The 14,891-nt window shown below is 38.1% G+C and overlaps 1 pseudogene; it reads left to right on the forward strand.

Annotated features, from left to right (window-relative positions):
* The first annotated feature begins 374 nt into the window (after positions 1 to 374).
* LOC115515469 lies at positions 375 to 10,609 on the forward strand (annotated as a pseudogene).
* The last annotated feature ends 4,282 nt before the right edge of the window (positions 10,610 to 14,891 follow it).

Consider the following 14,891-nt stretch of genomic DNA (forward strand, 5'->3'; position numbering starts at 1 on the left):
AAAATTGCCGGGCATGGAACCCAAGAATCTCTAGATTTAAAATGCTGCCTAGGTGATTCTTATGATCATTTCAGTTTGACCAACAGTCTTAAACCATTCTGGCTTTTGGCAGAAAGAGAACAACTATTTCAGTATCTTTCAGTGCATTAATCAAAGGAGTGTCTCTCAGGTTATTTCTTGGACCGTATCATGTGTCACTGTTGGCTGCAGCTGCTTAGGGCTTTGCCATTTAACTATTTCATGCCTGTTAGGTTTGGGCACATTTGTGCATGACTGTGATGGAGGCGCTTCACACTTCTGAAGCTTATTTGCAGAAATACTGTCTGTTGGAAATCAAATGATGCTGCAGTGGGAAAACAAATCACTCCAACACGATGGATCAGATCTTTGAGACACTGCTACAAGTGTTAAATAAGTTGTTGAAGACATGCCAAGTAGCGAATGAGAAAACAGTTGCTGGTTTGAGAAATATTTTGGAAGTGTCTGGTAATTCAAATTTAGCAGGGAAGGTAATTTTACTTATTGAACAAAAGTGATTTATAAATAATCCTGGAAAATTAAGCAGCTGGACTAGCGCAGGACTTGCATATGTTATGATTTTTAAATGATTCCAAAGCCGACTTAAAATAAATCTGAGCAATTTGAAATAATTTTATTTACCAGTGAAACCTCACTCCCTCACTTGCTTACAAGAACTTCATGTGTTTGCTTAGTTTCTGCATAAAGTGGATTATCATTCTACTGAAATACTCTTTATTTTCTCTGTAAAAAAGGACCACGTCTGACATTTAGGCATCTGAAGTCTCTTACACAACTTACTAATTTATTTTATTTTTTAAGTGTTTATTTATTTTGAGAAAGAGAGCATGAGCAGAGGAGGGGGGAGAGAGAGAGAGAATCCCAAGCAGGCTGCATGTTCATTGCAGAGCCTGACACGGGGCTTAATCTCATGACTGTGAGATCACGACCTGAACCGTTAGCAAGGGTCAGAAGCTCAACCGACTGCACCACCCAGGAGCCCCTCAACTTTCTTCAGATAAACAAAGACTAGGTAATTGTGAAAGTGACAAAAAGCAAGTTTCTGGAAAGCGATTGTCTTGCTTTCCAACACCACAGCCATGGGGATAGTTACTTAATTTAAGATCATGAGCCCTCTGAATTTCCGGAACTTGTTCAAAGGAAAAGTGTAGAAAATCCGTCTTGAGCCGTGAGACAGCAACACTGGAGGAGTGTGTTTGGTGTAGTGAAGCTGAAGTAGGAGTTTAAAAAGAACCATCACAAAAGTAGAATTAGAATTGAGAAGATAATTTGGGGGGCTTCTGGAAACTGCAAAAGGAAGTGACAAATTGATTCCTTATTCTCTGGTCACTCAAGAAGGGGAAATAGATAATTTAAAAAAATTCATAATTTTAACTTTTTGGCTACAATAATATTTTTCTGCTAATAAAGACAACGTTTTGGCTAGTGCTTCAAGAACTTCAAGTTGCAAACCTTAAGAATGTGTGAAAGAGGTCTGTATAAAATTGAAGGCAAAGTGAAGAGTCCTTGGAGAGCAATTATCATGCCTCTTCGTCGTATATTCTCCCTAGGCCTCTAGAGTTTTCAGTGTTTGTGGCACAATAAATATGTCTTAAAGGAATAAACAATGTGAGTAGAAGTATGCTCTTTTGTGCATCATCTCCCCTGAGTTCTGAGTTGTTTTGAAGTGATGTAACATTTTTATTTAACATGAAATTTATTTTAGTACTTATAGTACATACATATATATGTATATATAATATTTATATTTGAAGTTATATATATATGTATATATATATAGTGTGTGTGTGTGTATATATATATATGTATTTACTATATATATATATATATGTATATATATATAGTATTTATATATATATATATATAGTATTTATATTTGGAGTTGATGCTTCTTTTCCAGAATATGAAACATGGTACATAGGGAGGAAGAATAAACTCGCAGTGTCTAAGTCACTTCCTGTTGAAACTTCCTCCTTTCCTGTGAGGCTCACAAGATCACATGGCTAAAATCTTTTTATTGCTCTTTGATTTTACTTTAATTGCTGCACTGAAATGGTTTGTGAATTCTTTTGGGAAATTCTTAGACTCGTACATACCTTTGTTTAAACATGCATAATATAAAGGACTTCAATAATGTTTAGGTGTCCAGGGACACGGTGCTGGAGGAGGAGTCAATATATCTGTGTACAAAAGTAGTATGGGTTGGTAAGTATTTAGTTTTCCTAATGAATTGTCTGGAAGCTGTTTTGATGATAGAAACCAGCAGATGGGGTCTTTTGTCAACAGGGGAAAAACAAAAGATACCTCTTTAACCTTTAGTCGGTGTTAGGTATTTAGTCTTGGTGCTGTGTATTTAGACATCGATATTTTTTGTTGGCATGGAGAGCTTTTGAATTAGTACATTATGTATATTTTTGTATTGTAATTGGAATCAGGAAAAGGTAAATTGATGAAAGCTTTGGGTTACCACCCTATTGACAATGTACAAAACCCCCATATTGATCATTAGTACTGCTTTTAAAAAGGCACATTATTTCACCCAGAATATGGCTAAAGTGGCTACATGGCTGTAAGACATATTTTACTCTCCATCTTCTGTTTTCCATTTGTTGGAAGAAAAATTAATCAGTACGGCAACTTGGGACATAGTATCTTCCAATTTCTAGAAGTAAAACATTAAAAAATACATTAAAATCATATAAAATGTAGATTGAATATATATAAAGTCATGTAGCAAAGAAAATGATTATATTAAGTATGTTAGTCTATCTTTATGCAAGAATTTATATTTTAAGTTAATATTTGTTATAAATTTTTTCAGAGCTCATTACTATGGTCTAAGGAAAATAAATGAGATACCTATTTCTTTAAAAAATTTTTTTTTAACGTTTATTCATCTTTGAGAGACAGAGAGAGACAGAGCATGAGCAGGGAAGGGGAAGAGAGAGGGAGACACAGAATCTGAAGCAGGCTTCAGGCTCTGAGCTGTTAGCACAGAGCCTGACGTGGGGCTCGAACTCACGGGATGCGGGATCATGACCTGAGCCGAAGTCGGAGGCTCATCCAACTGAGCCACCCAGGCGCCCCAGATACCTATTTCTTAATACAATTGGAAGAGACTTCAACAATGAACCTAAGTTATTTTTTTGTTTTTGTTTTTATTTTTATTTATTTATTTTTTTAAGCATTACTGTATTTTTTTAAGCATAAGGACATTGAAGAGCTGATCATTACCGACCTAGAATTTGTTCCCTTTCTTTGAAGTTAACGTTCCAGAGTAGATAGGAAGGCTTTGGTAGGTCTCCCTTGTCATGAAGTTAAGAAGAAACTTTTCAGTTAAAAAAAAAAAAGAAAAAAAGCAGAGCAGGTATTGCTTTAAAGTATAAGTGAGCACTTAATATCAACTGAGAAATGTATGTTATGATTTATCAGAATGTGTCTGCTACCATTGTATGTTTTAATCTCTGGTCGTTAATTTTTGATTTTTAAAAATTATTTGCCACACCTACAATATTGGCTGTGGTTTGTGCCTATAAATTACATGCCCAATAAATTTAATGGTGAAATCTGATTACTCCTATGAATCAAGTTTTGTTCAGAGATGGCTTTTGTTTTAGGAAGCTGTACTTGACCACATGTAGCACTGTGTGCAAAATAAATAGACTGATTCTGCTGCAGTGTAGACATAGTGAGATTTCTGGATAAATTGGTAAGCACTGGTTCCAGAAGTCTTATTCCCATTTGATTAGAAAACTTCAGGTGTCCTGTTTGAGTATTGTTCTCTGTATTATAGCTCTGTGGGTTGACAATAGACAGGAAGGACCTAGGCACAAGCCATGATTATGGATTAAAAAAAAAATGTATGGAGTTGACTTCTTGGCTCCGTCGATGAAGCATCTGACTCTTGATCTCAGCTCAGTTCTTGTTGTCAGGGTTGTGAGTTTAAGCCCCATGTTGGGCTCTGCGCTGGACATGGAACCTAATTAAAAATTAAAAAAAAAAATGTATGAGCTAGGTGGGTGATGGGCATTAAGGAAGGCACTTGTTGGGATGAACATTGGGTGTTTTGGGTAAGTGATGAATCTACTCCTGAAACCAATACTACATGGAATGTTAACTAAGTTGAATTTAAATAAATAAATAAATAAATAAATAAATAAAATGTATGCGACAAAGAAAGCATAATGAAGCAGAGTGTTTATTGTCTGTGTTTACTTTGCTACCACTCATACCCACCCTTGTAGGGAAATGTATAATGTTTATAACATATGTTTTTTGCCCTTGTCATGTCATTTGCTGCTTCTAATCTCCATATTGCCCACTGGGTGTTATGTTCTTTTAAAACAGGAATTGAAAACCCAAGCTAAAAGGAATAACCAACATGGCAGCATGCCAAGTGCTGAATGCTGCATTAGGCTGGTGCAAACGAAGACATTTTAATAAGTAAAAGATAGCAGCAAGACTGCCAGTACTCCTTTGCCAGAAAAGCCAGAGGGTAGGTGAAGAGTATAGGAAGGAGGTTTAAAAGTATTCGATAGAAATTAAATTGGGAGACACATGAGACAATTCTAAGTGGTCTCCTGGGGATATGAAGAAATTAAAGCAATTAAACAATCTGGTAACACAGAGTACAAACCAAATAGGATCTCTCGCGTTCTCTTTTTTATAACTTCACATTAGATGGTAGTTTATGTCTTCCAAGGTTATACTCATGCACTGTTGAGGCAGTCTCTTACTGGCAGTGCTCTGGTTAATGATCTGCCTCCATATGCTCTGTCCATCGCTCCCTTTATTTAATACCTCCCTTTATAACTCACTCCCTCATCCATTCTGTACACTAATTCCAGATTAATTTTGTCTTACCAAATGTGGTACATTCTACTGGTTGTCTATTCAATAGCCAGCACTCCCCACCCCCTGTTTTTTGTTTTTTGTTTTTTTTTTAACTAATAGACCTGTGGTTGAGCAACAGTAAAATGCCCAATGTCTAAATCATGACAGGTCAGGTCTAATATTGGTGGCCTGTTCTCCTTTGCCAACGTTCAGTCTAGGGTGGGTGTGTAGCAACGTTTTGGCCAAAGAGATGTAGTCACGCTTGGGCTGGGAACTTTGGGACTGTATTTTCTTCCTTGAGAAGGAGAATGCTGCATAAAGGGGAGTTGATTATTATGATACATAAGGATGGGAAGCCCTGAGACAGATGTCACCATATCAAGGTTCAGAGAGTAGAAGGATGTTAACAGCTTAAGGTTTGGAAATGCCGCCATCTGGACTGTCATGTAAGAATAGTTAAGAGTGTGACGCTTAATCCACTGAGCCACCCAGGCACTCCCAGATGTTTATATCTCTGTTGTTCTTTGTCTCTTCCTGTATATTGAAGTTGCCATATTGGTCACTTTCCTTCAGTTTGAATAACATGAATTTGCTTCATGTTATTTTTTTTATCTAAAAAATTTTTTCTTATCACATTCATATTTGAGGCATATTTTCACTTGATATAAATTTCTGAGTTGACAAGTTTTTTTTTTTTTTTTAACTATTAAGATTATGTTCTTTTTGGTCTGCACTGCCTGATTAGAAATCAGTCATCACTTGGGGGCACCTGGTTGGCTCAGTTGGTTAAGCATCTGACTCTTGATTTTGTCTCATGGTTCGTGAGTTCGAGTCCCAAGTTGGGCTCTGTGCTGAGGGTGCAGAGACTGCTTTGGATTTTCTCTCTCCCTCTCCCTCTCCCTCTCCCTCTGCCCCTCCTCTCTTCTCTCTCTCTCTCTTCCTCTCAAAAATAAATAAGTAAACATTAAAAAAAGTCAATTGTCATTTGTTTCATTGCTCTCGCATGTGTTGTTTTTCTTGCTGCTCTCAAGATTTTACCTTGATTTATCATTTTCAGCTGTTAGAAGGTAACGTATCCAAATGTGTTTTATTTCTATACATTCTTTCTGAGATTTGCTGGCTTTCCTGGATCTTGGTATTTATTTATTTATTTTTTTACCAAATTATGGTGAGTTTGAGCCCTCATTTCTTCAAGCATTTTTTCTTTTCCCTTGTCCTTCTATCTGGGACCATTTATATATATATATATATATATATGTATATATATATATATATATATACACATATATATATATGTATATATATATATATTTAATGTTTTCTACTTATATTTCTATTTTACCATTTATGTTTATGTTTTACCACTTAATTTTGACTCATGCATCTTTGAGTCTCTATTTTTTTCTTTTTCTTCTGTTGTTTCCAAGCTGTTGTTAACCCATTCACTCACCCCTTTTTGCTTTTAAAATATTTTACTTTTCAGGGTGCCTGGGTGGCTCAGTTGGTTAAGCATCTGACTTCGGTTCAGGTCATATCTCACGGTCCATGAATTCGAGCCCCGTGTTGGGCTCTGTGCTGACAGCTCAGAGCCTGGAGCCTGCTTCCGATTCTGTGTTTCCCTCTCTCTGCCCCTCCCCTGTTCACACTCTGTCTGTCTCTCTCTCTCTCTCAAAAATAAATAAACATTAAAAAAATTCAAATATTTTACTTTTCAGGTTCATCTGTTTATTTATTATGAACACACATTCATTTAAGTCTCTGGACATATGTAAATACATATGCACCTCATCTACCGATTCCAACATCTAGGCTTTCTTGTGGTCAGTTTCTGTTGCCTTTCTCTGGGAAGTGCTTAGTTTCATTCTTGCAAGCCTCCCCTTACTGGTAACCATGCTTATAAAAAGCTTTGTTAGAGTGAGTCTGTATTACCTATTATTCTAGGATCAGTAAGTGACTTCCTGGGAGTCAGGCAAAGTACCAAGTGTTCAGCAGAGACTTTCCGTTCTTGCTGGACCTCTGTGTCTCCTAGACAGCACAGGTGCTACAATGTCCAGCTAGCTTATGGCTAGCATCTGTTCTCTTCCAGACCTTCCAGAGTCTCACTCACAATACACACAGCATAGTATTTGACCAGCAAAGTAAGAGGAACTCCATGTAGATTCTGGGAGTTGTCTTCTATTCAGCTCCCTTTTGTTTTCTATCCTAATCCACAACCTCCAGTCAGTTTAATGATTTATATCGCCAATCTGTATTTCCTCAGTTTAGAAAGACTATCGTGCTCTGTTTGTCCCTGGCTTTCCTGTGTTCGAGAAAGTGCCTGTACACACTAAGCCATGGATGTTGTGGGTCTTACTCCATGTATTCCCAGACTCTCAAAACCTGCAATCCTTTGTCCCTTTTGTCCACTTTTGGCAAACAATTGCCTCATTAAACTTTCTGTTTTATTTTTGAAGAGCTAGGCTAGTACTGGTCATACCATCATGGCTAGGACCAATGTCAAATTATATTGTCATGATTCTACATAGGCTACAAAGCTTTGGGGAAACCCTAAATAATTTTATTTCTTAAAATCTAGGCTCCCTCCTTTAATTATCTTTCTCTATGTGTTTAACATAGAGATATAAAATAATAATTTATTAATGCGAACATGACCTAATAGCATCTTATATGCTATTTGAGTATGACATAAAGTTTTTCCAAGTTAAACATGAATGACCCACATTTGGGTTCTGGAATCACTCTCTATGTGTAATTTAGGGGAATAGATTATGTTAATACCATAACTATACTACTGTTCTTAGAAAGACAAATATGTCTGGGCTTGTTGAGTGCATCTTTAGGGCATAATAAACAGAGAGCCTGGGTGACTCAGGTGATTAAGTGTCTGATTCTTGATTTTGGCTCAGGTCATGATTTCATGGTTTCATGGGATCAAGCCCATGTCAGGCTCCATGCTGAGTGTGAAGCATGGTTGGGATTCTCTCTCTCTCTCTCTCTCTCTCTCTCTCTACTCTTCTCTCCTCTCTCAAAAGAAATAACATTAAAAACAAAACAAAACAAAACAAAGAGGTAATAAACTAGATCAGACAAAAATGTGTTTGAATATATATGTAAACATGTGTGCATGTGTACTTGGACATACCTAGTTCTAACTGTATAAGCGCTAATAAAGATTTCTTTCTGCTTTCCAAATTTAAATATGCCCATGTCCTTGCCTGCCCACTAGTAAAATATCTCTCCTTCTTGCATCATATCTTCCCTGCTTCACCTCAGGTACATGATCATTTATTTGAAATTCCGAGGTCCAAATTGTGTAGTAGTATGCACACCTTATACTTCTTTACATATTAATGCATAACTAATAACAGTTGATTTTTAGAACAGAGGATATTATTAAACATGTCTGCTCTTCTCCTTTATCTCTACCCATTCTATATCATGCTAATAATCTTGGCTTGGTTCTCAACAACTTTTAATAGTGACTTTTCACCTGGAAATTGAATTTATGACCTGAATCCCATTAGGAAGTTATGCTGGTAAATTATAGCAGTCATATTGTTAGCTGTTTTTTATTTTTCCACTTTTCGATATTCTATTACTTTTTGGCCACAATTGTGCTTAAGAACTCTAGCTGTCAAGAAATATTTTATGAATTCTATACTAAATTCCTCCTGGGACATTTTAAATCTTTGCACATATAATCCAAAATCTCATTATTATGAACATCATTCAGCTTATTTAAGTACTGAACAAAATGGTCTTAAATGAACTCAGTCTTCATCCTTTTTAAAAGAGCTATGAGCAAGCATTAAAAGAACCCCGAAGAGAAACACAGTGACTAATTCAATAAAATCCATCACATCCAGAAATCCTTGCAACCAGGAATTCAAAGCACATTTTTATTATTAAGCTTCATTCTTTTAAAAATAGCAAACTATGAAAGCTGAGTCTCTAGAGACTGAAGGCTTCAGTTGGAATTCTGGTGCTGTCACTTATCTCCTGTCAATACTGGGCAAGTTACTTAACATCTCTGCACCTCATTTTCTACATGTTAAAGATGAGAACAACAATGTACCTATCTCCTTGGATTATTGTGAGGGTGAAATGGATAATAAATGTAAAATAAGTTGAGAAAAATCCTGGTAACTTCATAAACATGTAATAGATTCAAATTATTAACAAGCATGGGTTATGGACACATTTAATAATTATTATTTACTGACCCATCCGAAATATATTATTAACTATCTTTATATCTTTAGGCACATGTCTGGCTCCCCAAAATAGTTTCTTATATATGAAACACTAAGTCGAGCGTTTTCTAGGTTATATAATCCTTATAATGCTGTATTTTATTTTTTGCATAAAAATAACCAGAATTCAAGGAGTTTAAATATGTTCAGTTTCCTCTTCTGGTAATGCAAAAGTAGTTATTTTTTACCAGTAGTTCCGAAGTGGGGCAATAGTCTCCCAAGGGGATATTTGGCAATGTCTGGAGACATTTTTGCTCGTCAGAACTGGGGAAGTGATACTGGCGCCCAGTGGATAGAGGTGGGCAAGCTGCTGCCATCCTGTAGTGCATCTGACTGTCCTCCACAATGAAGTGTCTGACCCAAAATGTCAAGAGTGCCGAGATTGAGAAACTCTGTTTTAGACTAAATCTACTGAGAAAAATCTGCACACACGTTTAAAAAAAATGTTTAGAAGTGAGAAAGCTATCTAGGCAGCAAGAGTTTCTGGATTAGAGCACTGACCCCTCAGCCCAGCAGGAGAGGCCAGGTACTATAGCAGTGTGCGCTTGGGAGCCGAAATGTGCCTGCACTGCCTGGGAGCTGATGGAGACCGAGGGTGCTACCAGGAACAGCCAGAGCTGGTGGTGGCCATGTATTTCATGGGAATTCCAAGAGCCAAGGGCACTCTACAACTAGCAAAGCACCAGGCCCACTCTGGGTCCTGGAAACTCATTATGACACCAGCCAAGAGCTGCTTCCCTACCTCCAAAGTAGGGCACTGGGGACAGGGGCTGGAAGGCTTCTGCCCCCACCTAGAGCTCTACTCTCAATTTGCTGCCAACATGTAGAGGTCCTGGACCACCCTGCAAGAACAACTTAGAGAAAAATGTTTCTGGAGATTTGTGCGACTTCAGGAAGTCAGCCCTGAATTTGTGAGCCTTCATCTTCAGGACCTGCTCCCTCAGCCTCTGCAGAGGCTCCAGCAGCAGGAGATTCTTGTCATGGCTTTGGCTGAAAACACAGGTCCCAATAGCCCTGACCACCAAGGGACTCACCAGGGTTGCCTGGCTCGCTGAAACTGTGCAGAAAATCCACAGCTTTGGTCAGAAACAGAAGAATGAGCAGCACCTCTAGTTTGGCCAGTGACTGCCAGGAAGAGGGGCTTACCTCAGGTCGCTGGTTCCTACTCCATGCTTGGCTGTTGATAGTGCCTCCCACGGGGAACTTTGCCGAAATGTTCTTCCTCTTCTCTCATGTGCTGCTCATGTCCAAATCTCGACACCCCACTGCACCTGCTGCAGAGTAGCACCTTTGCCTGCCATGCCCTCTACCCCATGGCCCTGTGTCAATGCCACAGGGTCTTTGGCCACTCAGGAGGTCCTTGTGGTAGACTGCGCAGCCTGTCCTTTCCCCCATGAGAAGTTACTGCTTAAGTCCACAGACCAGGAGAGCTGTTGTTCTGGCACCACAGTCTTACTTGGGCCATCAGCGGCCAGGAGAACTAGAGAAATCACAAATTCCAGGGTACTTGAGGGATAGGTCAGAGTCAGGAGTACAAATAAATCCTCACTACTAAACAAAACACAGAACCCTTGATGGTTGCAGAAGGGTCATTTTGTGTTTGCTTGGAACCATGCCATGCAAACTCATTTGACCAGCCCTGAAGAATCAGGTGACCAGGGCACCTGGGTGGCTCAGTTGGTTAAGCATTCGACTTCGGCTCAGGTCATGATCTCATGGTTGGTGAGTTTGAGCCCCACATTGGGCTCTATACTGCCAGTGTGGAGCTGGATTTGGATCCTCTGTTTCCCTGTCTCTCTGCCCCATTAAGGCATGCACATTCTCTCTCTATGAAAAATTAACGATTAGGAAAAAAAAAAAAGAATCAGGAAACCAAATTTGACCCAATTGAACCTCTGCTGAACCAGCCCCTCCAATACAAATGAGGGGATTTGGGACTGATAGCTCGGTAGTATGTCTGTGGCTGGTTGTTTATCAAGATTGCAGCTTTGTAACTGGATGTTTTATGTTGTATGCAGTTTCTACAATTTATCTTCCCACTGGATTTTAGTAAAGTGTTTTTCTTAAAAAAAATTTTTCTGAATTAAAATCTTGAAAAAGGGCATAGAGTAGATAGTCTGGTATCAGGAGTCATTGTTGACTTTTAAGCGAGGGTTGGCAAACTGTTACCTGTTCTAGTTTGCTGAATTTTTGTGTGGCTTTCAAGTACTCTTGAGAAGATTGGTGCTGTGAGCCATAGAGACCAGGCTAAGACATCTTCCTCCACTCCTCGCTTCATTCCCAGCTCTGCCTCCCCAGCCAATAACTGTGGGTTGCCATTGTCCATGGCTCATGTTGGTCTTGACTTAAAAGTTGAGAACTCTGCCTTCGGCAACTGCCAGGAACCTAGAACCTGAGCTCCGTGAATTGGCTCCACTCTGGCCAGCTACTCAAGTGGACATGGCTTGGCTCTCTAAGGGGAGAGAATGGGGTTCTCAATTTCAGGGAGGCAGAGACGAATACTGACTTTCAGGCCCTTGCAGCTTATTCTCCCTGTGTACTCCACCAGGAAGTCACTTTTCATCTGGAGAATGCCTCTTCTATATGGTAGTTGGGCCTAAAGTGTGCTAACAACCTGGGATGGCCCTCCCTAGGAATCAGGACAGGGTAGGGGATTTCTTTCTTGTTATATATTTACCTATACAATATACTCAAGTTCTACTCTTGGTCTTCAAAGTCTGAAATGTATTACTATCTAGCCATTTCCAGATAAAGGTTACTGATTTCTTCTCTAAGGTGCTTAAATGGCTGTTTTCATAGAATTATCAGTAGATGACAGGCTGAGAAGCAGAGCAGAACTTTGAGCAGCTTCAAGGAGGTTAGAAGACAACAAATTGAATTTAGAGAGAGCCAAGGAGGAGTTGTCTTGGTAAATGCCACAGTTTTCTGAAGGAGATTCCATAAGGCTCTGTCCTAGGATTAAGTCTAATCAGAAACTATGCTAATGGTCCCCAGTGTTACAGGTCTCTGGCCTGCATGGCAGAAAGCAGTGTAAATCTTGGCCAGCAAGAACATCTTCCATTGTCTGAAAAATATGTCTATAATTTTTGTATACACTGTTCAACACTACATCAAAAACAATCAGGTGTTCAGAAACAGAGATGATCAAAAGCCCAGGAGCAAAAAGTGACTATAGAAACATTCAAAGGGAATCCAGATCATCAAATTATCAGGTGTAATGGTAAAATAATTATGATTAAAAATATAAGGAATTAAAGACAAGTTGGGTGACTTCGGCAGAAAACTGAATATAATAAAATATTAGAATGAAAAATATAAATAATAACTAAAAATATAAAGAATAACTCAAAGGAGGGGTTAAGCACAAATTTCCTGTGTCTGTGATTTCTAGGTTTGTTGCTACTCATGGATTTATCTTCTGGTTAAAGGCATCATTTTTCTTCTTTGTTCTGGTAATTTTTGTTTATATGGAACATTATCAGTCTTATTTTGTTGAGCTTCTAGATTTTTTTTTTCATATTTTAATGACTTTTTGGGTGTTGTTTCTGCTAGCAGTTAATTTGCTTGCATATCAGTGTCTTGTCAGGGTTGTTTTAAAGCTTCTTTATGAAGGATCTAAAATACCCTTTAACTGGGGCTATATTAGATTTACATATGCAGTGTGGTTCCTAAAGCTCTCTTGTAAATGCCTGAGTGTTCAGCAGGGTCCTTCCTAATCCTTTGCATTATTGCTCTTGTACTTTTTCAGAACCCTTTGCATGCTTTCATAGATAGGCTTTTCCCAGTGTGTGCTCTTGGCTTGGTCACTTAGAGCCTTGCCCTACAGAAGTACAGCTTCATATTCAACTCAAATCTCTCTCAACAGATTGATTTATCTTTGTTCAAAGATGACGTGCTTCTTTATGTAGAGTATCTGAAAGAACTGGTGAAACTACAGGAACTAGTAAGTGATTACAGCAAAGCTTTAGGATACAAGGTTAATATACAAAAGTCAACTCTTGTATTACATACCAGCAAGGAACAAGTGGAATTTGAAACTAAAACCACAATATCACTTCCAAAACCACAATGCCCCCAAAATGAAATTCTTAGGTATGAATCTAACAAAAAGTACAAGATTCTGTATGAGGAAAAATACAAAACTCTTAAAAATGATATCAAAGAACAAATAAAGAATCCATTTTGATGGGTAGGAAGACTCAGTGTTGTAAAGATGTCAGTTTTTCCCTACTTAATCAATAGATTCAATACAGTCCCAATTAAAATCCCAGGAAGTTATTTTTTGGATCTCAAGAAACTGATTATAAAGTTTATATGGGAAAGCATCCATAAAAGATCCAGAATAGTCAACAAAATATGGAATGAGAAGAACAAAGCTGCAGGAGTGACACTATAAGATTTATTAGATAGCTACAGTCATTGAGACAGTATTGTGTTGATGAAAGAATAGACAAATAGATCATAGAAGAGAGAGCCTAGAAGTAGACCCACATAATAGATGGTCACTAATCTTTTTTTTTTTTTACATCTGTTTAAACTAAGCTTTTAATTTTAATCCCAGTATAGTTAACACAGTGTTATATTAGTTTCAGGTGTACAATATAGTGACTCAACAATTCTCTACATTACTCAGTGCTCATCATGGTAAGTGTCCTCTTAACCCCGTTCACCTATTTCACCCATCCCCCTTATTAACCTGCTCTCTGGTAACCATCGGTTTGTTCTCTGTAGTTAAGATTCTATTTCATGGTTTGCCTTTTTCTGTTTCCCCCCTGCCCCTTTACTTGTTTGTTTTATTTCTTAAATTCCACCTATGACTAGGGGGATTGGGTGGCTCAGCTGGTAAAGCGTCTGACTTTTGGTTTCAGCTCAGGTCATGATCTCATAGGTTGGTGAGTTCGAGCCCCACCTCAGGCTCTGCTCTGCCAAGGGGCAGACTCTTTTTGGGATTTTCCTCTCTCTCCCTCTCTCTCTGCTTCTCCCCTTCCCTCCTCTTTCTCAAAAAAAAAAAAAAAAAAGAAACAAAAACACAACATTCCACATATAAGTGAAATCATATGATATTTGTCTTTCTCTGACTTATTTTGCTTAGCATGATTCTCTCTAGCTCCATCCACATTGTTGCAAATGGCAAGGTTTCATTCTTTTTAATGGCTGATGTTGTGTATCTATACACCACATCTTCTTTATCCATTCATCTTTCAACAGATACTTGGGTGGTTTCCATAATTTGGCTGTTCTAAATAATGCTGCTGTAAACAGGGGGGTGCATGTGTTTTGAATTAGTGTTTTTGTATTCTTTGGATAAACACCCAGTAGTGCAATTAGTGGATCATAGGGTAGTTTTATTTTTAACTTTATGAGGAATCTTCATACTGCTTTCTAGAGTAGCTGCGTCAGTTTGCATTTTCACCAACAGTGCACAAGGGTTCCTTTTTCTCCACATCCTTGTGAGCATGTGTTCTTTCTTGTGTTTTTTATTTTAGCCATTCTTACAGGTATGAGGTAATATCTCGCTGTAGTTTTGATTTTGCATTTCACTGATGATGACTGATGTTGACCATCTTTTCATGTGTCTCTTGGACATCTTCATGTCGTCTTTGGAGAAATAGCCATTCATGTTGTGTTCATTTTTTTGGATCATTGGTTTTTTGGGTGTTGAGTTGCAGAAGTTCTTTATATATTTTGGATACTAACCCTTTATTGGTTAAGTCTGTTACAAATATTTTCTCCCATTCCATGTGTTGCCTTTTAGTTTTGTTGATT

Source organism: Lynx canadensis, chromosome A1 (assembly GCF_007474595.2).
Source record: "Lynx canadensis isolate LIC74 chromosome A1, mLynCan4.pri.v2, whole genome shotgun sequence".
Classification (NCBI taxonomy): Eukaryota; Metazoa; Chordata; class Mammalia; order Carnivora; family Felidae; genus Lynx; species Lynx canadensis.